General features: G+C 44.7%; 1 pseudogene; it reads left to right on the top strand.

The window, feature by feature from the left end:
• Nucleotides 1-6,179: 6,179 nt before the first annotated feature.
• LOC135533937 (multiple epidermal growth factor-like domains protein 11) overlaps nucleotides 6,180-26,976 on the top strand; it is a 39,636-nt pseudogene continuing 18,839 nt past the window's right edge.

The following is a 26,976-nucleotide window of genomic DNA, read 5'->3' as shown; positions in this document are numbered from 1 at the left end:
TTGGCATGGGAAACATGTGTTAACATTGCCAAAGCAAGTAAGGTAGATAATATATAAAGTGAAATAAACAATAAAAATTAACAGTAAACATACACATACAGAAGTTTCAAAACAATAAAGACATTACAAATGTCATATTATATATCAGTGTTTTAACAATGTACAAATGGTTAAAGGACACAATATAAAATAAATAAGCATAAATATGGGTTGTATTTACATTGGTGTGTGTTCTTCACTGGTTGCCCTTTTCTCGTGGCAACAGGTCACAAATCTTGCTGCTGTGATGGCACACTCTCCATCTCTCCCTGGGACTCTACCTTTCTCCATCTCTCCCTGATGACTCTACCTTTCTCCATCTCTCCCTGATGACTCCTACCTTTCTCCATCTCTCCCTGGGACTCTACCTTTCTCCATCTCTCACTGATGGCTCCTACCTTTCTCCACCTCTCCCTGGGACTCTACCTTTCTCCATCTCTCCCTGATGACTCTACCTTTCTCCACCTCTCCCTGATGACTCTACCTTTCTCCATCTCTCCTGATGACTCTACCTTTCTCCATCTCTCCCTGGGACTCTACCTTTCTCCATCTCTCCCTGATGACTCTACCTTTCTCCACCTCTCCCTGATGACTCTACCTTTCTCCATCTCTCCCTGGGACTCTACCTTTCTCCATCTCTCCTGATGACTCTACCTTTCTCCATCTCTCCCTGATGACTCTACCTTTCTCCATCTCTCCCTGATGACTCTACCTTTCTACATCTCTCCCTGATGACTCTACCTTTCTCCATCTCTCCCTGATGACTCTACCTTTCTCCATCTCTCCCTGATGACTCTACCTTTCTCCATCTCTCCCTGGGACTCTACCTTTCTCCATCTCTCCCTGATGACTCTACCTTTCTCCATCTCTCCCTGATGACTCTACCTTTCTACATCTCTCCCTGATGACTCTACCTTTCTCCATCTCTCCCTGATGACTCTACCTTTCTCCATCTCTCCCTGATGACTCTACCTTTCTCCATCTCTCCCTGATGACTCTACCTTCTCCATCTCTCCCTGGGACTCTACCTTTCTCCATCTCTCCTGGGACTCTACCTTTCTCCATCTCTCCCTGGGACTCTACCTTTCTCCATCTCTCCTGTGACTCTACCTTCTCTCCCTGGGACTCTACCTTCTCCATCTCTGGGACTCTACCTTTCTCCATCTCTCCCTGATGACTCTACCTTTCTACATCTCTCCCTGATGACTCTACCTTTCTACATCTCTCCCTGGGACTCTACCTTTCTACATCTCTCCCTGATGACTCTACCTTTCTCCATCTCTCCTGGGACTCTACCTTTCTCCATCTCTGGGACTCTACCTTTCTCCATCTCTGGGACTCTACCTTTCTCCATCTCTCCCTGGGACTCTACCTTTCTCCATCTCTGGGACTCTACCTTTCTCCATCTCTCCCTGATGACTCTACCTTTCTACATCTCTCCCTGATGACTCTACCTTTCTCCATCTCTCCCTGGGACTCTACCTTTCTACATCTCTCCCTGATGACTCTACCTTTCTCCATCTCTCCCTGATGACTCTACCTTTCTCCATCTCTCCCTGGGACTCTACCTTTCTCCATCTCTCCCTGATGACTCTACCTTTCTCCATCTCTCCCTGATGACTCTACCTTTCTCCATCTCTCCCTGATGACTCTACCTTTCTCCATCTCTCCCTGGGACTCTACCTTTCTCCATCTCTCCCTGGGACTCTACCTTTCTCCATCTCTCCCTGATGACTCTACCTTTCTCCATCTCTCCCTGGGACTCTACCTTTCTACATCTCTCCCTGATGACTCTACCTTTCTCCATCTCTCCCTGGGACTCTACCTTTCTACATCTCTCCCTGATGACTCTACCTTTCTACATCTCTCCCTGATGACTCTACCTTTCTACATCTCTCCCTGGGACTCTACCTTTCTCCATCTCTCCCTGATGACTCTACCTTTCTCCATCTCTCCCTGGGACTCTACCTTTCTCCATCTCTCCCTGATGACTCTACCTTTCTACATCTCTCCCTGATGACTCTACCTTTCTCCATCTCTCCCTGATGACTCTACCTTTCTACATCTCTCCCTGGGACTCTACCTTTCTCCATCTCTCCCTGGGACTCTACCTTTCTATATCTCTCCCTGGGACTCTACCTTTCTACATCTCTCCCTGGGACTCTACCTTTCTCCATCTCTGGGACTCTACCTTTCTACATCTCTCCCTGATGACTCTACCTTTCTACATCTCTCCCTGGGACTCTACCTTTCTCCATCTCTCCCTGGGACTCTACCTTTCTATATCTCTCCCTGGGACTCTACCTTTCTACATCTCTCCCTGATGACTCTACCTTTCTCCATCTCTCCCTGGGACTCTACCTTTCTCCATCTCTCCCTGATGACTCTACCTTTCTACATCTCTCCCTGGGACTCTACCTTTCTACATCTCTCCCTGGGACTCTACCTTTCTATATCTCTCCCTGGGACTCTACCTTTCTACATCTCTCCCTGGGACTCTACCTTTCTACATCTCTCCCTGGGACTCTACCTTTCTCCATCTCTGGGACTCTACCTTTCTCCATCTCTCCCTGGGACTCTACCTTTCTCCATCTCTGGGACTCTACCTTTCTCCATCTCTCCCTGGGACTCTACCTTTCTCCATCTCTCCCTGGGACTCTACCTTTCTACATCTCTCCCTGGGACTCTACCTGTCTCCATCTCTCCTTGATGACTCTACCTTTCTACATCTCTCCCTGGGACTCTACCTTTCTCCATCTCTCCCTGATGACTCTACCTTTCTCCATCTCTCCCTGGGACTCTACCTTTCTCCATCTCTCCCTGGGACTACCTTTCTACATCTCTCCTGGGACTCTACCTTTCTCCATCTCTCCTGGGACTCTACCTTTCTACATCTCTCCCTGGGACTCTACCTGTCTCCATCTCTCCTTGATGACTCTACCTTTCTACATCTCTCCCTGATGACTCTACATTTCTCCATCTCTCCTTGACGACTCTACCTTTCTACATCTCTCCCTGGGACTCTACCTTTCTACATCTCTCCCTGGGACTCTACCTTTCTCCATCTCTCCCTGGGACTCTACCTTTCTACATCTCTCCCTGGGACTCTACCTTTCTACATCTCTCCCTGATGACTCTACCTTTCTCCATCTCTGGGACTCTACCTTTCTCCATCTCTCCCTGGGACTCTACCTTTCTACATCTCTGGGACTCTACCTTTCTCCATCACTCCCTGGGACTCTACCTTTCTCCATCTCTCCCTGGGACTCTACCTTTCTACATCTCTCCCTGGGACTCTACCTTTCTCCATCTCTCCCTGGGACTCACCTTTCTCCATCTCTCCCTGGGACTACCTTTCTCCATCTCTCCCTGGGACTCTACCTTTCTACATCTTTCCCTGGGACTCTACCTTTCTCCATCTCTCCCTGGGACTCTACCTTTCTCCATCTCTCCCTGGGACTACCTTTCTACATCTCCCTGATGACTCCACCTTTCTACATCTCTCCCTGGGACTCTACCTTTCTCCATCTCTCCCTGGGACTCTACCTTTCTCCATCTCTCCCTGGGACTCTACCTTTCTACATCTCTCCCTGATGACTCTACCTTTCTCCATCTCTCCCTGGGACTCTACCTTTCTACATCTCTCCCTGGGACTCTACCTTTCTACATCTCTCCCTGGGACTCTACCTTTCTCCACTCTCTCCCTGATGACTCTACCTTTCTCCATCTCTGGGACCTACCTTTCTACATCTCTCCCTGATGACTACCTTTCTCCATCTCTCCCTGGGACTCTACCTTTCTACATCTCTCCCTGGGACTCTACCTTTCTCCATCTCTGGGACTCTACCTTTCTACATCTCTCCCTGATGACTACCTTCTCCATCTCCCTGGGACTCTACCTTTCTACATCTCTCCCTGGGACTCTACCTTTCTCCATCTCTCCCTGGGACTCTACCTTTCTACATCTCTCCCTGATGACTCTACCTTTCTCCATCTCTCCCTGGGACTCTACCTTTCTCCATCTCTCCCTGGGACTCTACCTTTCTCCATCTCTCCCTGGGACTCTACCTTTCTACATCTCACCCTGGGACTCTACCTTTCTCCATCTCTCCCTGGGACTACCTTTCTACATCTCTCCCTGGGACTCTACCTTTCTCCATCTCTCCCTGGGACTCTACCTTTCTCCATCTCTCCCTGGGACTCTACCTTTCTCCATCTCTCCCTGATGACTCTACCGTTCTACATCTCTCCCTGGGACTCTACCTTTCTACATCTCTCCCTGGGACTCACCTTTCTACGTCTCTCCCTGGGACTCTACCTTTCTCCATCTCTCCCTGGGACTCTACCTTTCTACATCTCTCCCTGATGACTCTACCTTTCTACATCTCTCCCTGATGACTCTACCTTTCTACATCTCTCCCTGGGACTCTACCTTTCTACATCTCTCCCTGGGACTCTACCTTTCTCCATCTCTCCCTGGGACTCTACCTTTCTCCATCTCTCCCTGGGACTCTACCTTTCTACATCTCTCCCTGGGACTCTACCTTTCTCCATCTCTCCCTGGGACTCTACCTTTCTCCATCTCTCCCTGGGACTCTACCTTTCTCCATCTCTGGGACTCTACCTTTCTCCATCTCTCCCTGGGACTCTACCTTTCTACATCTCTCCCTGGGACTCTACCTTTCTCCATCTCTCCCTGATGACTCTACCTTTCTCCATCTCTCCCTGATGACTCTACCTTTCTACATCTCTCCCTGGGACTCTACCTTTCTACATCTCTCCCTGATGACTCTACCTTTCTCCATCTCTCCCTGGGACTCTACCTTTCTCCATCTCTCCCTGATGACTCTACCTTTCTCCATCTCTCCCTGATGACTCTACCTTTCTCCATCTCTCCCTGGGACTCTACCTTTCTCCATCTCTCCCTGGGACTCTACCTTTCTCCATCTCTCCCTGATGACTCTACCTTTCTGCATCTCTCCCTGATGACTCTACCTTTCTGCATCTCTCCCTGGGACTCTACCTTTCTACATCTCTCCCTGGGACTCTACCTTTCTCCATCTCTGGGACTCTACCTTTCTCCATCTCTCCCTGGGACTCTACCTTTCTCCATCTCTCCCTGGGACTCTACCTTTCTCCATCTCTCCCTGATGACTCTACCTTTCTCCATCTCTCCCTGATGACTCTACCTTTCTCCATCTCTCCCTGATGACTCTACCTTTCTCCATCTCTCCCTGGGACTCTACCTTGCTACATCTCTCCCTGATGACTCTACCTTTCTCCATCTCTCCCTGATGACTCTACCTTTCTGCATCTCTCCCTGGGACTCTACCTTTCTCCATCTCTCCCTGATGACTCTACCTTTCTCCATCTCTCCCTGATGACTCTACCTTTCTCCATCTCTCCCTGATGACTCTACCTTTCTCCATCTCTCCCTGATGACTCTACCTTTCTCCATCTCTCCCTGGGACTCTACCTTTCTCCATCTTTCTCCAGTTCTGTCTCTCCCTGGACGATAGGGGTTAGAAAGGGGCACTCAGAGGGGAGAGGAAGGAGAGAAAGCTAACTATCACTCAGTCTCTCTGTCTCTGATGAGATGAGGGAGGGCCCCAGACTCTGAGGGAGGGCCCCAGACTCTGATGAGATGAGGGAGGGCCCCAGACTCTGATGAGATGAGGGAGGGCCCCAGACTCTGAGGGAGGGCCCCAGACTCCGATTAGATGAGGGAGGGCCCCAGACTCTGATGAGATGAGGGAGGGCCCCAGACTCTGAGGGAGGGCCCCAGACTCTGAGGGAGGGCCCCAGACTCTGATGAGATGAGGGAGGGCCCCAGACTCGTGAGGAGAGGGCCCCAGACTCTGATGAGATGAGGAGGGCCCCAGACTCTGATGAGATGAGGGAGGGCCCCAGACTCTGAGGAGGGCCCCAGACTCTGAGGGAGGGCCCCAGACTCCGATGAGATGAGGGAGGGCCCCAGACTCTGATGAGATGAGGGAGGGCCCAGACTCTGATGGAGACCCCCAGACTCTGAGGGAGGGCCCCAGACTCTGATGAGATGAGGGAGGGCCCCAGAATCTGCCCAGTTAGATGAGTTACTGAGCTGTGTTCCCCATGTTACCTCCAGGTGTGAACTGTGACAGTGTGTGTGTGGAGGCCGATGGGGCCCAGACTGCTCCTACTCCTGTACCTGTGAGAACGGAGGCTCCTGCTCACCGGAGGACGGGACGTGTGTGTGTGCCCCCGGATACAGAGGCACCTCCTGCAGACGCAGTAAGAGAACAATACACACACACATACATATGCCTGCACACACACACACACACACACACACACACACACACACACACACACACACACACACACACACACACACATATATGCCTGCACACACACACACACACACACATACGCCTGCACGCACACAGACACACACACACACACACACACATATATGCCTGCACACACACACACACACACACACACACACACACACACACACACACACACACACACACATATATGCCTGCACACACACACACACACACACACACACACACACACACACACACACACACACACACACACACACACACATACACATATAATCAGAGCAGCTAGTCAAGTAAAATGGCCTCTCTGACATGTGTGTATTTGCGTATGTGTTCCTACGTATACTTGCCTTCATCTCTGTGTGTATGTCTAGGTAAAATGTCATGTCTGTGTGTGTATGTCTAGGTAACATGTAATGTCTGTGTGTATGTCTAGGTAAAATGTAATGTCTGTGTATGTCTAGGTAACATGTAATGTCTGTGTATGTCTAGGTAACATGTAATGTCTGTGTATGTCTAGTAACATGTAAAGGTCTGTGTGTATGTCTAGGTAAAATGTAATGTCTGTGTGTGATGTCTGCACATGTAATGTCTGTGTGTATGTCTAGGTAACATGTAATGTCTGTGTGTATGTCTAGGTAACATGTAATGTTCAGTGGGTGTCTAGGTAACATGTAATGTCTGTGTGTATGTCTAGGTAACATGTAATGTCTGTGTGTGAGTCTAGGTAACATGTAATGTCTGTGTGTATGTCTAGGTAAAATGTCATGGTCTAGTATGTCTAGGTAACATGTAATGTCTGTGTGTATGTCTAGGTAACATGTAATGTATGTCTGCATGTCTGTGTGTGTATGTCTGGGTAGTCTAGGTAACATGTAATGTCTGTATGTCTAGGTAAAATGTCATGTCTGTGTGTATGTCTAGGTAACATGTAATGTCTGTGTATGTCTAGGTAACGTGATGTCTGTGTGTGAGTACCTGCATGCCTCTTTCTATGTGCGTGTACAGCGAGCATGTCTACTTTTATGTGTGTCCTTCTGTGTCTGTTAGTTAACCTGCACCCAGTTTACAGTTCAGTCTGATTTACACTGAGACAGAGCAGGAAAGGAAACATCATTCTGACCTTTAAACTCCTTTAAACTCCTCCTCTCGTTAGACTGAGACAGAGCAGGAAGGAAACATCATTCTGACCTGTTGACTCCTCCTCTCATTAGACAGAGCAGGAAGGAAAACATCATTCTGCCCTGTTGACTCCTCTTGCTAGACAGAGCAGGAAGGAAACATCATTCTAACCTGTTGACTCCTCCTCTCATTAGACAGAGCAGGAAGGAAACATCATTCTGACCTGTTGACTCCTCCTCTCGTTAGACTGAGCAGGAAGGAAACATCATTCTGACCTGTTGACTCCTCCTCTCATTAGACAGAGCAGGAAGGAAACATCATTCTGACCTGTTGACTCCTCCTCGGGTTAGACAGAGCAGGAAGGAAACATCATTCTGACCTGTTGACTCCTCCTTAGACAGAGCAGGAAGGAAACATCATTCTAACCTGTTGACTCCTCCTCTCATTAGACAGAGCAGAAGGAAACATCATTCCTAACTCCTGTTGACTCATTTCAACTCCCTCTCATTAGACAGAGCAGGAAGGAAACATCATTCTGACCTGTTGACTCCTCCTCTCGTTAGACAGAGCAGGAAGGAAACATCATTCTGACCTGTTGACTCCTCTCCTTAGACAGAGCAGGAAGGAAACATCATTCTGACCTGTTGACTCCTCCTCGTTAGACAGAGCAGGAAGGAAACATCATTCTGACCTGTTGACTCCTCCTCTCCCAGAGAGCAGGAAGGAAACATCATTCTGACCTGTTGACTCCTCCTCTCGTTAGACTGAGACAGAGCAGGAAGGAAACACCATTCTGACCTGTTGACTCCTCCTCTCGTTAGACAGAGCAGGAAGGAAACATCATTCTTAACCTGTTGACTCCTCCTCTCATTAGACAGAGCAGAAGGAAACATCATTCTGCCTGTTGACTCCTCCTCTTGTTAGACAGAGCAGGAAGGAAACATCATTCTAACCTGTTGACTCCTCCTCTCGTTAGACAGAGCAGGAAGGAAACATCATTCTGACCTGTTGACTCACTCCTCTCGTTAGACTGAGACAGAGCAGGAAGGAAACATCATTCTGACCTGTTGACTCCTCCTCTCGTTAGACAGAGCAGGAAGGAAACATCATTCTAACCTGTTGACTCCTCCTCTCATTAGACAGAGCAGGAAGGAAACATCATTCTGACCTGTTGACTCCTCCTCTCATTAGACAGAGCAGGAAGGAAACATCATTCTAACCTGTTGACTCCTCCTCATTAGACAGAGCAGGAAGAAACATCATTCTGACCTGTTGACTCCTCCTCTCATTAGACAGAGCAGGAAGGAAACATCATTCTGACCCTGCTGACTCTCCGTTAGACTGAGCAGGAAGGAAACATCATTCTAACTGACTCCTCCTCTCATTAGACAGAGCAGGAAGGAAACATCATTCTGACCTGTTGACTCCTCCTCTCATTAGACAGAGCAGGAAGGAAACATCATTCTAACCTGTTGACTCCTCCTCTCATTAGACAGAGCAGGAAGGAAACACCATTCTGACCTGTTGACTCCTCCTCTCGTTAGACAGAGCAGGAAGGAAACATCATTCTGACCTGTTGACTCCTCCTCTCGTTAGACAGAGCAGGAAGGAAACATCATTCTGACCTGTTGACTCCTCCTGCTAGACAGAGCAGGAAGGAAACATCATTCTGACCTGTTGACTCCTCCTCTCGTTAGACAGAGCAGGAAGGAAAACATCATTCTGACCTGTTGACTCCTCCTCTCATTAGACAGAGCAGGAAGGGAAACATCATTCTGACCTGTTGACTCCTCCTCTCGTTAGACAGAGCAGGAAGGAAACATCATTCTGACCTGTTGACTCCTCCTCTCATTAGACAGAGCAGGAAGGAAACATCATTCTGACCTGTTGACTCCTCCTCTCGTTAGGACAGAGCAGGAAGGAAACATCATTCTGACCTGTTGACTCCTCCTCCTCGTTAGACAGAGCAGAAGGAAACATCATTCTGACCTGCTGACTCCTCCTCCTCCATTAGACAGAGCAGGAAGGAAACATCATTCTGACCTGTTGACTCCTCCCTCGTTAGACAGAGCAGGAAGGAAACATCATTCTGACCTGTTGACTCCTCCTCCTCGTTAGACAGAGCAGGAAGGAAACATCATTCTGACCTGTTGACTCCTCCTCTCGTTAGGACAGAGCAGGAAGGAAACATGAGTTGACTCCTCTCGTTAGACAGAGCAGGAAGGAAACATCATTCTGACCTGTTGACTCCTCCTCTCGTTAGACAGAGCAGGAAGGAAACATCATTCTGACCTGTTGACTCTCCTCTCATTAGACAGAGCAGGAAGGAAACATCATTCTGACCTGTTGACTCCTCCTCTCGTTAGACAGAGCAGGAAGGAAACATCATTCTGACCTGTTGACTCCTCCTCTCGTTAGACAGAGCAGGAAGGAAACATCATTCTGACCTGTTGACTCCTCCTCTCATTAGGACTGAGCAGGAAGGAAACATCATTCTGACTGTTGACTCCTCCTCTCATTAGGACAGAGCAGGAAGGAAACATCATTCTGACCTGTTGACTCCTCCTCTCGTTAGACAGAGCAGGAAGGAAACATCATTCTGACCTGCTGACTCCTCCTCTCGTTAGACAGAGCAGGAAGGAAACATCATTCCTGACCTGTTGACTCCTCCTCTCATTAGACAGAGCAGGAAGGAAACATCATTCTGACCTGTTGACTCCTCCTCTCGTTAGACAGAGCAGGAAGGAAACATCATTCTGACCTGTTGACCCTTCCTCGCCACTTAGAGAAACATCAATGCAAACTAATTAAGAGCTTAAGGAAGACATATGGCCTGAGTGGTACAGACTGCGGCCCTATTCCCCTTTATAGTGCCCTGTATACCATGTGGATGCTGCAGCCCCAGTCAAGGAGGACAAAGCTACGCTCTCTAACTCTGCTGGTCCTTCACTACAGAGGATTACAATAGAGAACAGAGTGGGCTGTCAGAGTCTTTTTCTTCCTTGGCTTCAGACTTTACTCATGTGAACCTGAAAGATGAAAGTAAAAGAGAGAGGAGAGGAGAGGAGAGGAGGGAGGGAGGGGAGGGGAGAGAAGGAGATGAGGGAGGGAGGGGAGGGAGAGGAGAGGAGAGGGAGGAGGAGAGGAGAGGAGAGGAGAGAGGAAAGGGAGGGAGGGGAGGGAGAGGAGAGGAGAGAGAGGGAGGGAGGGGCAGAGAGGAGAGGAGAGGAGGGAGGGAGGGGAGGGGAAGGGACAGGAGAGGACAGGAGAGGAGAGGAGAGGGAGAGTGAGAGGAGAGGAGAGAGGGAGAGAGGAGAGGAGAGGTGGGAGAGGAGAGGAGAGGAGAGGAGAGAGGGAGGGAGAGGAGAGGAGAAATTGGAAATAGGAAATGCATCAGAGTTTGAGTCTTTTAATGTTATCTTTGTGTAGTGTCCAGTAGTCTCTGGTAGTGTCTGGTAGTGTCTGGTGATGTCTGGGGTGATGTCTGGTAGTGTCTGGTGATGTCTGGTGATGTCTGGTAGTGTCTGGTAGTGTCTGGTAGTGTCTGGTGGGTGTCTGGTAATGTCTGGGTAGTGTCTGGTAATGTCTGGTAATGTCTGTAGTGTCTGGTAGTGTCTGGTAATGTCTGGTAATGTCTGGTAATGTCTGGTAATGTCTGGTAGTGTCTGGTAGTGTCTGGTGATGTCTGGTGGTGTCTGGTAGTGTCTGGTGGTGTCTGGTGGTGTCTGGTAGTGTCTGGTAATGTCTGTAATGTCTGTAGTGTCTGGTAGTGTCTGGTAGTGTTCTGTGATGTCTGGTGGTACTGTAGTGTCTGGTGGTGTTCAGGTGTCTGGTGGTGTCTGGTGGTGTCTGGTAGTGTCTGGTATTGTCTGGTAATGTCTGGTTGACATGGTATTGTCTGGTACTGTCTGGTAATGTCTGGTAATGTCTGGTAGTGTCTGGTAATGTCTGGTAATGTCTGGTAATGTCTGGTAATGTCTGGTATTGTCTGGTAGACATGGTATTGTCTGGTAATGTCTGGTAATGTCTGGTAGTGTCTGGTAATGTCTGGTAATGTCTGGTAGTGTCTGGTAGTGTCTGGTAGTGTCTGGTAATGTCTGGTAATGTCTGGTATTGTCTGGTAATGTCTGGTTGACATGGTATTGTCTGGTATTGTCTGGTAATGTCTGGTAATGTCTGGTAGTGTCTGGTAATGTCTGGTAATGTCTAATAATGTCTGGTAGTGTCTGGTAGTGTCTGGTAGTGTCTGGTGGTGTCTGGTGGTGTCTGGTAGTGTCTGGTATTGTCTGGTAATGTCTGGTTGACATGGTATTGTCTGGTATTGTCTGGTAATGTCTGGTAATGTCTGGTAGTGTCTGGTAATGTCTGGTAATGTCTGGTAATGTCTGGTAATGTCTGGTATTGTCTGGTAATGTCTGGTTGACATGGTATTGTCTGGTAATGTCTGGTAATGTCTGGTAGTGTCTGGTAATGTCTGGTAATGTCTGGTAGTGTCTGGTAATGTCTGGTATTGTCTGGTAATGTCTGGTTGACATGGTATTGTCTGGTATTGTCTGGTAATGTCTGGTAATGTCTGGTAGTGTCTGGTAATGTCTGGTAATGTCTGGTAATGTCTGGTAATGTCTGGTATTGTCTGGTAATGTCTGGTTGACATGGTATTGTCTGGTAATGTCTGGTAATGTCTGGTAGTGTCTGGTAATGTCTGGTAGTGTCGGTAATGTCTGGTAATGTCTGGTAGTGTCTGGTATTGTCTGGTAGTGTTTGGTAATGTCTGGTAGTGTCTGGTAGTGTTTGGTAGTGTCTGTAGTGTTTGGTAGTGTCTGGTAGTGTCTGGTAGTGTCTGGTAATGTCTGTAGTGTCTGGTAGTGTTCCAGTAATGTCTGGTAATGTCTGTAATGTCTGGTAGTGTCTGGTAATGTCTGGTAGTGTCTGGTAATGTCTGGTAGTGTCTGGGTAATGTCTGGTAGTGTCTGTGATGTCTGGTATTGTCTGTATCGTCCGGGTAATGTCCGTAATGTCCGGTAATGTCCGGTATTGTCCGGTAATGTCTGGTAGTGTCTGGTAACAAATCTGGTAATGTCTGCAATGTCTGGTAGTGTTTGTAATGTCTGGTAATATCTGGTAGTGTCTGGTAATGTCTGGTAGTGTCCAGGAGTGTCCAGTAATGTCTGGCAGTGTTTTGGTAAATGTCCCGGTAGTGTCCGGTAATGTCCGGTAGTGTCTGGTAATGTCTGGTAATGTCTGGTAGTGTCTGGTAATGTCTGGTAATGTCTGGTAATGTCTGGTAGTGTCTGGTAATGTCTGGTAGTGTCTGGTAATGTCTGGTAATGTCTGGTAGTGTCTGGTAATGTCTGGTAATGTCTGGTAATGTCTGGTAGTGTCTGGTAATGTCTGGTAGTGTCTGGTAATGTCTGGTAGTGTCTGGTAGTGTCTGGTAGTGTCTGGTAATGTCTGGTAGTGTCTGGTAATGTCTGGTAATGTCTGGTAGTGTTTGGTAATGTCTGGTAGTGTCTGGTAATGTCTGGTAGTGTCCAGGAGTGTCTGGTAGTGTCTGGTAATGTCTGGTAGTGTCCAGGAGTGTCTGGTAGTGTCTGGTAATGTCTGGTAGTGTCTTAGCTTTGTATCTGTGGTTGTCTCAGAAATATATGTGTTTGTAAGTACACACACACACACACACACACACACACACACACACACACACACACATACACACACACACACACACACACACACACACACACACACACACATACACATACCTTCACACACATTAACCCCCCCACCCTGTCCCCTGTGTTTTCAGTCTGTTCTCCAGGGTTCTATGGTCAGCGCTGTAGTCAGTCCTGTCCTCAGTGTATCCATAAGCGATGGTCCCTGTCACCACATCACAGGACACTGTGAGTGTCTGTCAGGATTCTGTGGCTCTCTGTGTAACCAAGGTGAGTTTCTCTAGTCTCTCTGTTCACTCTGCTTCAAACCATTTTCCATCAGTCGTGGTTCTTTCTGCCTCAAACCCCTTACAGTCTCTGCTCTCTCTCTGTCTCTAGGACTGTTTAGAGATGGGACATAGGTCTCTGTTTTCACTCTGCCTCAAACCCCTTACAGTCTCTGCTCTCTCTCTGTCTCTAGGACTGTTTAGAGATGGGACATAGGTCTCTGTTATCACTCTGCCTCAAACCCCTTACAGTCTCTGCTCTCTCTGTCTCTAGGACTGTTTAGAGATGGGACATAGGTCTCGTTTTCACTCTGCCTCAAACCTCTTACAGTCTCTGCCTTCTGTCTCTAGGACTGTTTGGAGATGGGACATAGGCCCTGTTTTCACTCTGCCTCAAACCCCTTACAGTCTCTGCTCTCTCTCTGTCTCTAGGACTGTTTGGAGATGGGACATAGGTCTCTGTTATCACTCTGCCTCAAACCCTTCCAGTCTCTGCTCTCTCTCTGTCTCTAGGACTGTTTAGAGATGGGACATAGGTCTCTGTTTTCACTCTGCCTCAAACCCTTCCAGTCTCTGCTCTCTCTCTGTCTCTAGACTGTTTGGAGATGGGACATAGGTCTCTGTTATCACTCTGCTCAAACCCCTTCCAGTCTCTGCTCTCTCTGTCTCTAGGACTGTTTGGAGATGGGACATAGGTCTCTGTTATCACTCTGCCTCAAACCCTTACAGTCTCTGCTCTCTCTGTCTCTAGGACTGTTTAGAGATGGGACATAGGTCTCTGTTATCACTCTGCCTCAAACCCCTTCCAGTCTCTGCTCTCTCTCTGTCTCTAGGACTGTTTGAGATGGGACATAGGTCTCTGTTATCACTCTGCCTCAAAACCCCTTTACAGTCTCTGCTCTCTCTGTCTCTAGGACTGTTTAGGAGATGGGACATAGGTCTCTGTTTTCACTCTGCCTCAAACCCCTTACAGTCTCTGCTCTCTCTGTCTCTAGGACTGTTTAGAGATGGGACATAGGTCTCTGTTTCTCACTCTGCCTCAAACTCCCTTACAGTCTCTGCTCTCTCTGTCTCTAGGACTGTTTAGAGATGGGACATAGGTCTCTGTTATCACTCTGCCTCAAACCCCTTCCAGTCTCTGCTCTTCTGTCTCTAGGACTGTTTAGAGATGGGACATAGGTTCTGTTATCACTCTGCCTCAAACCTCTTTCCACTAGCCTGGATGCCAGACAGTTTGTACTTTAGCCAACTCATTTGTCTTACCTTCAACATTAATTTGTCATTATACAGCTTTTAAGTTATTTAAATATGGTTACATTCTGAATTATATTCAGTCATAAACCTGAAGCCGGATCTCCACATCACATCGAGCTAATGCTCATCTTCAAGTCTCAGCCAATGTTATTCATTGTTCAGATTGTTCTGGGCTTAATCACAGAACCATCTGTTATGACATAGATCTATCAGGACATAGATCTGTTACTGTTAGGACATAGATCTATCAGGACATAGATCTGTTACTGTTATGACATAGATCTACCAGGACATAGATCTGTTACTGTTATGACATAGCCTTATCAGGACATATATCTGTTGCTGTTATGACATAGATCTATCAGGGCATATATCTGTTACTGTTATGACATAGATCTGTTACTGTTATGACATAGATCTGTTACTGTTATGACATAGATCTATCAGGACATATATCTGTTACTGTTAAGTGACATAGATATGTTACTGTTAGGACATAGATCTATCAGGACATATATCTGTTACTGTTATGACATAGATATGTTACTGTTAGGACATAGATCTATCAGGACATAGATCTGTTACTGTTATGACATAGATCTATCAGGACATATATCTGTTACTGTTATGACATAGATCTGTTACTGTTATGACATAGATCTATCAGGACATAGATCTGTTACTGTTATGACATAGATATGTTACTGTTAGGACATAGATCTATCAGGACATAGATCTGTTACTGTTAGGACATAGATATGTTACTGTTAGGACATAGATCTATCAGGACATAGATCTGTTACTGTTATGACATAGATCTATCAGGACATAGATCTGTTACTGTTATGACATAGATATGTTACTGTTAGGACATAGATCTATCAGGACATAGATCTGTTACTGTTATGACATAGATATGTTACTGTTAGGACATAGATCTATCAGGACATATATCTGTTACTGTTATGACATAGATCTATCAGGACATAGATCTGTTGCTGTTATGACATAGATCTATCAGGACATAGATCTGTTACTGTTATGACATAGATCTATCAGGACATAAATCTATTAAGCCATCGATCCGGTAATATGACATATCTCTATTAGGACATAGATTTGTTAATATGACATAGATCTGTTAAAATCAAATCAAATCAAATGTTATTTGTCACATACACATGGTTAGCAGATGTTAATGCGAGTGTAGCGAAATGCTTGTGCTTCCAGTTCCGACAATGCAGTAATAACCAACAAGTAATCTAACTAACAATTCCTAAACTACTGTCTTATACACAGTGTAAGGGGATAAAGAATATGTACATAAGGATATGAATGAGTGATGGTGCAGAGCAGCATAGGCAAGATACAGTAGATGGTATCGAGTACAGTATATACATATGAGATGAGTATGTAAACAAAGTGGCATAGTTAAAGTGGCTAGTGATACATGTATTACATAAGGATGCAGTAGATGATAGAGTACAGTATATACGTATACATATGAGATGAATAATGTAGGGTATGTAAACATTATATTAGGTAGCATTGTTTAAAGTGGCTAGTGATATATTTTACATCCTTTCCCATCAATTCCCATTATTGAAGTGGCTGGAGTTGAGTCAGTGTGTTAGTGTTAGTAACACACAATGTTAGTGGTGGCTGTTTAACAGTCTGATGGCCTTGAGATAGAAGCTGTTTTTCAGTCTCTCGGTCCCAGCTTTGATGCACCTGTACTGACCTCGCCTTCTGGATGATAGCGGGGTGAACAGGCAGTGGCTCGGGTGGGTGTTGTCCTTGATGATCTTTGTGGCCTTCCTGTAACATCGGGTGGTGTAGGTGTCCTGGAGGGCAGGTAGTTTGCCCCCGGTGATACGTTGTGCAAACCTCACTACCCTCTGGAGAGCCTTAGGGTTGTGGGCGGAGCAGTTGCCGTACCAGGCGGTGATACAGCCCGCCAGGATGCTCTCGATTGTGCATCTGTAGAAGTTTGTGACAAGCCGAATTTCTTCAGCCTCCTGAGGTTGAAGAGGCGCTGCTGCGCCTTCTTCACGATGCTGTCTGTGTGAGTGGACCAATTCAGTTTGTCTGTGATGTGTATGCCGAGGAACTTAAAACTTACTACCCTCTCCACTACTGTTCCATCGATGTGGATAGGGGGTGTTCCCTCTGCTGTTTCCTGAAGTCCACAATCATCTCCTTAGTTTTGTTGACGTTGAGTGTGAGGTTATTGTCCTGACACCACACTCCGAGGGCCCTCATCTCCTCCCTGTAGGCCGTCTCGTTGTTGTTGGTAATCAAGCCTACCACTGTTGTGTCGTCCGCAAACTTGATGATTGCGTTGGAGGCGTGCGTTGCCGCGCAGTCGTGGGTGAACAGGGAGTACAGGAGAGGGCTCAGAACGCACCCTTATGGGGCCCCAGTGTTGAGGATCAGCGGGGTGGAGATGTTGTTGCCTACCCTCACCACCTGGGGGCGGCCCGTCAGGAAGTCCAGTACCCAGTTGCACAGGGCGGGGTCGAGACCCAGGGTCTCGAGCTTGATGACGAGCTTGGAGGGTACTATGGTGTTAAATGCCGAGCTGTAGTCGATGAACAGCATTCTCACATAGGTATTCCTCTTGTCCAGATGGGTTAGAGCAGTGTGCAGTGTGGTTGAGATTGCGTCGTCTGTGGACCTATTTGGGCGGTAAGCAAATTGGAGTGGGTCTAGGGTGTCAGGTAGTGTGGAGGTGATATGGTCCTTGACTAGTCTCTCAAAGCACTTCATGATGACGGAAGTGAGTGCTACGGGGCGGTAGTCGTTTAGCTCAGTTACCTTAGCTTTCTTGGGAACAGGAACAATGGTGGCTCTCTTGAAGCATGTGGGAACAGCAGACTGGTATAGGGATTGATTGAATATGTCCGTAAACACACCAGCCAGCTGGTCTGCGCATGCTCTGAGGGCGCGGCTGGGGATGCCGTCTGGGCCTGCAGCCTTGCAAGGGTTAACACGTTTAAATGTTTTACCACCTCGGCTGCAGTGAAGGAGAGACCGCATGTTTCCGTTGCAGGCCGGGTTGCGGCACTCGTATTGTCCTTGCCGGCAAAAGTTATTTAGTCTGCCTGGGAGCAGACATATCCTGGTCCTGTGACTGGTCTGGATTTATTCTTATAGTCTCGTGATTGACTGTAGACCCTGCCACATACTCCTGTGTCTGAGCCAAAGCAATCTGAGATTCTACTTTGTCTCTATACTGACGCTAGCTTGTTTGATAGCCTTACTGAGGGAATAGCTGCACAGTTTGTATTCAGTCATGTTACCAGACACCTTGCCCTGATTAAAAGCAGTGGTCCGCGCTTCAGTTTCACGCGAATGCTGCCATCAATCCCGCACGGTTTCTGGTTAGGGAATGTTTTAATCGTTGCTATGGGAGCGACATCTTCAACGCACGTTCTAATGAACTCGCACACTGAATCAGCGTATTCGTCAATGTTGTTGCCTGGACGCAATACGAAGCATGTCCCAGTCCACGTGATGGAAGCAGTCTTGGAGTGTGGAATCATTTTGGTCGGACCAGCGTTGGACAGACCTCAGCGTGGGAGCTTCTTGTTTCAGTTTCTGTCTGTAGGCAGGGATTAGCAAAATGGAGTTGTGGTCAGCTTTTCCGAAAGGGGGCGGGGCAGGGGGCCTTATATGCATCGCGGAAGTTAGAATAACAGTGATCCAGGTTTGCCAGCCCTGGTGGCGCAATCGTATATGCTGATACATTTTAAGGAGTCTTGTTTTCAGATTAGCCTTGTTAAAATCCCAGCTACAATGAATGCAGCCTCAGGATGTATGGATTCCAGTTTGCAAAGAGTAAAATAAAGTTCGTTCAGAGCCATCGATGTGTCTGCTTGGGGAGGAATATATACGGCTGTGATTATAATCAAAGAAAATTCTCTTGGTAGATAATGCGGTCTACATTTGATTGTGAGGAATTCTAAATCAGGTGAACAGAAGGATTTGAGTTCCTGTATTTTTCTGTGATCACACCACGTCTCGTTAGCCATAAGGCATACGCCCGCCCTCTCTTACCAGAAAGGTGTTTGTTTCTGTCACGCGATGCGTGAGAAACCCGTTGGCTGCACCGCCACCGAAAGCTTTCCTCCAGTGAGCCATGTTTCCGTGAAGCAAAGAATATTAATAAGTCTCTGATGTCCCTCTGGAATGCTACCCTTGCTCGGATTTCATCCACCTTGTCATCAAGACTGACATTGGCGAAGAATGCTAGGAAGTGGGCACGATGTGCCCTTCTCCGTAGTCTCGACCAGAAGACCGCCTCGTTTCCTCTTTTCTTTTACGAAGTCATTTTGGGTCGTCGGCTGGGATCCATTCCGCTTGTCCTGGGTTGAAAGGCAGAACACAGGATCAGCTTCACAAAGTCATATTCTTGGTCGTACTGATGGTGAGTTGACGCTGATCTTATATTCAGTGCTCCTCTTTTCTCGACTGTATGTAATGAAACTCTAAGATGACCTGGGGTACTAATGTAAGAATAAATACGTAAAAAACAAAAACTGCATAGTTTCCTAGAACGCTAAGCGAGCCACCCTGTCGGCGCTCGGAAGTACAATCTGTTAATATCTGTTAATATGATATAGATATGTTAATATGACATAGATCTATTAATATGACATAAATCTGATCATAAAATGATCAGTTAATAGGATCATAATCTGACATAACATAGATCTGTTCATAACATAACTGTATCATTAATATGACATAAGCATAAGACATAATATGACATAACATAATCTGATCATAATATGACATAACCGATCATAAAATGTCATAACATAACTGTTCTGGAATAGATCTGTTAATAGGACATAGATCTCTTAATATGACATAGATCTGTTAATATGACATAGATCTGTTAATATGATATAGATCTATTAATATGACATAAATCTGTTCTGACATAGATCTGTTAATATAACATAGATCTGTTAATATGACATAGATCTATTAATATGACATAAATCTGTTCTGACATAGATCTGTTAATAACATAGATCTGTTAATATGACATAGATCTGTTAATATGACATAGATCCATTAATATGACATAAATCTGTTCTGACAGATCTGTTAATAGGACATAGATCTGTTAATATGACATAGAGCTGTTAATATGACATAGATCATGAATATGACATAATCTGTTAATATGACATAAATCTGTTCTGACAGATCTGTTAATAGGGACATAGATCTGTTAATATGACATAGATATGTTAATATGACATAGATCTATTAATGTGACATAAATCTGTTAATATGACATAGATCTGTTAATATGACATAGATCTGTTAATATGACATAAATCTGTTAAAATGACATAGATCTGTTAATATGACATAAATCTGTTCTGACATAGATCAGTTAATATGACATAGAGCTGTTGAGACATAGATATGTCATAACATAGATCTGGTAATATGACATAGATCTGGTAATATGACATAAATCTGTTCTGACATAGATCTGTTAATATGACATAGATCTGTTAATATGACATAAATCTATTAATATGACATAAATCTGTTCTGACATAGATCTGTTAATATGACATAGATCTGTTCTGACATAGATCTGTTAATATGACATAGATCTGTTAATATGACATAGATCTGTTAATATGACATAGATCTGTTAATATGACATAGAGCTGTTGAGACATAGATATGTCATAACATAGATCTGGTAATATGACATAGATCTGGTAATGTGACATAAATCTGTTCTGACATAGATCTGTTAATAGGACATAGGATCTCTTAATATGACATAGATCTGTTAATATGACATAGATCTGTTAATATGATATAGATCTATTAATATGACATAAATCTGTTCTGACATAGATCTGTTAATATGACATAGATCTGTTAATATGACATAGATCTATTAATATGACATAAATCCTGTTCTGACATAGAATCTGTTAATAGGACATAGATCTGTTATTACTGACATAGATCTGTTAATATGATATAGATCTATTAATATGACATAAATCTGTGCTGACAGATCTGTTAATAGGACATAGATCTGTTAATATGACATAGAGCTGTTAATGACATGGATCTGTTAATATGGCATAGATCTGTTAATATGACATAAATCTGTTCTGACAGATCTGTTAATAGGACATAGATCTGTTAATATGACATAGATATGTTAATATGACATAGATCTATTAATGTGACATAAATCTGTTAATATGACATAGACCTGTTAATATGACATAGATCTGTTAATATGACATAAATCTGTTAAAATGACATAGATCTGTTAATATGACATAAATCTGTTCTGACATGAATCAGTTAATATGACATAGAGCTGTTGAGACATAGATATGTCATAACATAGATCTGTTAATATGACATAGATCTGGTAATATGACATAAATCTGTTCTGACATAGATCTGTTAATATGACATAGATCTGTTAATATGACATAAATCTATTAATATGACATAAATCTGTTCTGACATAGATCTGTTAATATGACATAGATCTGTTCTGACATAGATCTGTTAATATGACATAGATCTGTTAATATGACATAGATCTGTTAATATGACATAGATCTGTTAATATGACATAAATCTGTTCTGACATAGATCAGTTAATATGACATAGATCTGTTAATATGACATAGATCTGTTAATATGACATAGATCTGTTAATATGACATAAATCTGTTCTGACATAGATCCAGTTAATATGACATAAATCTATTAATATGACATACATCTGTTCTGGACATAGATCAGTTAATATGACATAGATCTATTAATATGACATAGAGCTGTTGAGACATAGATATGTCATAACATAGATCTGGTAATATGACATAGATCTAGTAATCTGACATAGTCATTAGTCCAGATCGTAGTCATTATGATCTGTAGTCATTACGATCTGTAGTCATTGTGATCTGTAGTCATTGTGATCTGTAGTCATCACGATATTTAGTCATTGTGATCTGTAGTCATTACGATCTGTAGTCATTGTGATCTGTAGTCAGAGTCTGTAGTTATTGTCATTACTATCTGTTGTCATTGTGATCTGTAGTCATTGTGATCTGTAGACATTGTGATATGTAGTCATTGTGATTTGTAGTCATTGTCATTACTATCTGTAGTCATTGTGATCTGTAGTCATTACGATCTGTAGTCATTGTGATCTGTAGTTATTGTCATTACTATCTGTAGTCATTGTGATCTGTAGTCATTATGATCTGTAGTCATTGTGATCAGTAGTCATCATGATCTGTAGTCATTGTCATTAGATCTGTAGTCATTGTGATCTGTAGTCATTGTGATCTGTAGTTATTGTGATCTGTAGTCATTGTGATCTGTAGTTATTGTGATCTGTAGTCATTAATGATCTGTAGTCATTGTGATCTGTAGTCATTGTGATCTGTAGTTATTGTCATTCCTAAAACAAACCCATGTTTTATTTGTGAGAGAAATGTGAAGTGTTTTAATGAGCAGGCTTTCCTTCATGATTTGTTTATTTTGACTGAGTGAGATTGATTTATCTCTGATGTGGAAACTGCCTGGAAATTCCCTTCATGATGTTTTTTTCCCAAATAGTTTTTTCCCAAACATGCCCCATTCCGAGGTTCAGGGGTTAAAGGGCAGGTTAATCCATGGTTTTCTTCTGAGCTGTCTTGTATTATTTCACGGCAGTAATCTAGCCTGGGCTAAAACAAGGAAATCATGTTCTGATGCTGATTGGTTTATTTTTAGGCAGTTATGAAACCAGTGTTCTTTTCTTCTCAGGAAGATCAAGTCTGAATATTTTATGTCTGTTACCACTGATGACCCTGAATGACCCTAGAAAGTTCCGAAGGCTAAAAAAGTCTATGTCTGGTCACAGTAATGTTAATGAATTACCGTCAAGTGTTTTGAAGGACTCTGTTGCTGTATATGACAAAACTGAAATGCTGAATTGTTTCAATGAGCACTTTGTTATCATCTGGTAGGCTTGTTTGGTTCAGTGTCATTATGATCTCTAGTCATTGTGATCTGTAGTCATTGTGATCTGTAGTTATTGTGATCTCTAGTCATTGTGATCTGTAGTCATTGTGATCGGTAGTCATTGCGATCTGTAGTCATTGTGATCTGTAGTCATTAAGATCGGTAGTCATTGTGATCGGTAGTCATTACGATCTGTAGTCATTGTGATCTGTAGTCATTGTGGATCTGTAGTCATTGCGATCTGTAATCATTGTGATCTGTAGTCATTGATCTGTAGTCATTGTGATCGGTAGTCATTGTGATCTGTAGAGTTGCTATTTTCTCAAGTTTTCTGTCAGATAACTCGTGACTCCCTGGATGTGTCATTATATTAATTAACTCTGGTCTAATCAACAAATATGATAGTCAGATTAAAAAAGGTTAAGGGTACAAGACTGTGTACATATCTGGCTGTGTTGGAAAAATCACTACATTTCCCATCAAACCAAGTGGCTGCCCGTTGTCACAGTTACAAGCAGAACCAATCAGAAAACGTCAGCTGACCCTATGCCTAGCCGCCGGTGAATCTCAAAACTGAACTGAACAATGATGCCTCGAACCTGTCCTGGACTATTCAACAAAACAATTCAACAATACACAGTTTTTTTCCATCAAATTTCTTAGTTATACGATTGTAGTTTTTTACTTTTGAAGTTGAGGGTGCATTATTTAGGATGTTTGGCAATGAGGACAAAACTATCACAGTTCAGCTAGCCACCCTAGTTTAGCTAGGGAAAACCGGGACTCCTCCTCTTCACCAGGGTAGCCTCCTCCTCCTCACCAGGATATCCTCCTCCTCACCAGGGTATCCTCCTCCTCACCAGGGTAGCCTCCCCTCCTCACCACGGCAGACTCCTCCTCACCACGGTAGACTCTCCTCCTCACCACGGTAGCCTCCTCCTCCTCACCAGGGTAGACTCCTCCTCACCACAGTAGACTCCTCCCCTCTTCACCACGGTAGACTCCTCCTCCTCACCACGGTAGACTCCTCCTCCTAACCACACGATAGACTCCTCCTTCTCACCACGATAGACTCCTCCTTCTCACCACAATAGACTCCTCCTCCTCCCACGGTAGACTCCTCCCCTCCTCACCACGGTGAGACTCCTCCTCCCTCACCACTCTATAAAGTCTCATCCTGCTTTTAAATACATATTACTTTTCCTAATAATAAAATTAGAAATGAATTAGAAAGAGGCAAATGGGCAGATATAGAATTCACTTTCATGCCCTTCCCCAGCCATAGAGAGATCCTATTAAATTACTAGAGGGGTTATGTCATCACCCTTCCCAGCGCTGTCTCATAAATATAAGGACTACTATTTAAAATAGGGCTTTTATAAATGGTGCTCGTTTGTCAAGAAGACCTTACCTGAACGGCTAGTTCGGTCACTGGGCAGTTGCTCTCTGAAAATGTTTGGCTTTTTAGGTCTACGTCAGGTCTCTCGTCCGATACAAGACCTTTTCAGACGTTCTAGTCTTTCTGTTGAAATATGAAAGTTTGAAAATAATTGTGGGTTTAAATCTAATGCTCACATGCAGATACAACATCATGTTTGAGGGGCTTGAAAGAGCTCTTCAGAGGAAGATAGTAGCTAAACCCATTGAAATAGAACTAGTGAAGAGCCCTTCAGGAAGATAGCAACTAAACCCATTGAAATAGAACTAGTGAAGAGCCCTTCAGAGGAAGATAGCAGCAAAACCCATTGAAATATAACTAGTGAAGAGCCCTTCAGAGGAAGATAGCAGCTAAACCCATTGAAATAGAACCAGTGAAGAGCCCTTCAGAGGAAGATAGCAGCTAAACCCATTGAAATAGAACTAGTGAAGAAGTCCTTCAGAGGAAGATAGCAGCTAAACCCATTGAAATAGAACTAGTGAAGAGCCCTTCAGAGGAAGATAGCAGCTAAACCCATTGGAAATAGAACTAGTGAAGAGCCTTCAGAGAAGATAGCAGCTAATCCCATTGAAATAGAACTAGTGAAGAGCCCTTCAGAGGAAGATAGCAGCTAAACCCATTGAAATAGAACTAGTGAAGAGTCCTTCAGAGGAAGATAGCAGCTAAACCCATTGAAATAGAACTAGTGAAGAGCCCTTCAGTGGAAGATAGCAGCTAAACCCATTGAAATAGAACTAGTGAAGAGCCCTTCAGAGGAAGATAGCAGCTAAACCCATTGAAATAGAACTAGTGAAGAGTCCTTCAGAGGAAGATAGCAGCTAAACCTATTGAAATAGAACTTGTGAAGAGCCCTTCAGAGGAAGATAGCAGCTAAACCCATTGAAATAGAACTAGTGAAGAGTCCTTCAGAGGAAGATAGCAGCTAAACCCATTGAAATAGAACTAGTGAGAAGAGTCCTTCAGAGGAAGATAGCAGCTAAACCCATTGAAATAGAACGAAGAGTAAGAGGAGATCCTTGATAGCAGTTAGAATTCCCCTTTCTTCTTCCTCCTCCTCTTCCTCCTCCTCTTCCTCCTCCTATGACCTTATCCACCTCCACCAAGTCCTCCTCTTTTCTCTAACGAAATAAACTTTTCTCTCAGCATTCAGATTCATTTATCAGTTTGTTCTAACAGAGTCCCTGCCCTTGTGTGGTGCCCCCCCCCCCCGGCAGGTTAAAACCCTGTTAATTCCTGGTGAAAGAATAGCCTGCCCAAGGTTCTGTTCCAAGGTTCTGTAGGGTCCAAATGGAATCCTAGATGAAAGAGAGGACAGTGGGGGGGGGGGCAGGTGAAACATTAATTGTCATTAAAAATGCACAGTCAGGCTGCAGTGTTAATGCTGGCCTTACGCTTATCCTACATTAACCATTCTACTCTGCACTGCAGGCCGGACAGACCGATCATTGGAGAAGCTCAATAAATCACTGGCTGAGTCCCAAGGGCCCATAAAGCTCTGGTCTAAAGTTGTGTACTGTATAGGGAATAGAGTGCCATTTAGGAAGCACACTAGATCCCCTTCTTTAGAGGATTAGAAATGAACCCTTTAAACGCCAGCATGACCTCCTCCTTCAATATCTTTTTATTTATATCTGACTTAGCAGACGCCTCTGTCAACAAAAGGAACAGTCAGTGGATGTAATTTACCAGGATGTTTGTTTAACCTTTACGTGTGTGTGTGTGTGTGGAGACCTGTGGGATTTGAACCCACATCCACGACCTTGGTGTTGCTGACGCCACACAGAACCACATCTTCTCTGATGTGAGGTTGATCATGGTTTGGATATACTGTGTATTGTATGGGTGGGAAGCTACTTTCGGTCTCTGTGATGGAGAGAGAGGGACATGGGTTCATTTTGGTGGAGGATGTGTCAGTATCATGTGCTTCAAATACTGTGAGTTGTGGTACTGTTTCGTCAGTTTGTCTCCATCACGTGTGTGTGTGTGTGTGTGTGTGTGTGTGTGTGTGTGTGTGTGTGTGTGTGTGTGTGTGTGTGTGTGTGTGTGTGTGTGTGTGTGTGTGTGTGTGTGTGTGTGTGTGTGTGTGTGTGTGTGTGTGTGTGTGTGTGTGTGTGTGTGTGTGTGTGTGTGTGTGTGTCTGTCGTGTGTGTGTGTGTCAGTGTGTCCCAGTGGCAGGTATGGGAAGGCCAGTGCAGAGCTGTGTATGTGTAGTAACAACGGACCTGTAACCCCATCGATGGCTCCTGTCAGTGCTACCCAGGATGACTTGAGAGGACTGCTCTGCTGTAGGAGCTCCTGTTCACAACGGAGAGGACTGCTCTAAAGGTAGGAGCTCCTGTTCACAACGGAGAGGACTGCCTTAAAGGTAGGAGCTCCTTGTTCACAAACGGAGAGGACTGCTCTAAAGGTGCAGGGAGCCCCTGTTCACAACGGAGAGGACTGCTCTAAAGGCAGGAGCCCTGTTCACAACGGAGAGGGGACCGTTTCAAAGACTGTCCTCTGATCTACTGTAGTACTCCACTGTATTCCAGACTGTCCTCTGATCTACTGTAGTACTCTACTGTATTCCAGACTGTCCTCTGATCTACTGTAGTACTCACTGTATTCAGACTGTCCTCTGATCTACTGTAGTACTCACTGTATTCCAGACTGTCCTCTGATCTACAGTACTCAATGTATTCCAGACTGTCCTCTGATCTACTGTAGTTCCCCACTACGGAGACATGGGGCTATTAAGGCTAGATAGCGGATAGATGGAGGCATCACATTTCTCCAGTCCACTTTTGATGAAATGTAATCATTAATTTTCAGTCAGAGATGGGCTACGGTCATGA

The sequence above is a fragment of the Oncorhynchus masou genome, unplaced genomic scaffold, assembly GCF_036934945.1.
Source record: "Oncorhynchus masou masou isolate Uvic2021 unplaced genomic scaffold, UVic_Omas_1.1 unplaced_scaffold_2826, whole genome shotgun sequence".
In the NCBI taxonomy this organism is placed as follows: Eukaryota; Metazoa; Chordata; class Actinopteri; order Salmoniformes; family Salmonidae; genus Oncorhynchus; species Oncorhynchus masou.
This window is presented reverse-complemented; position numbering and strand designations above follow the sequence as displayed.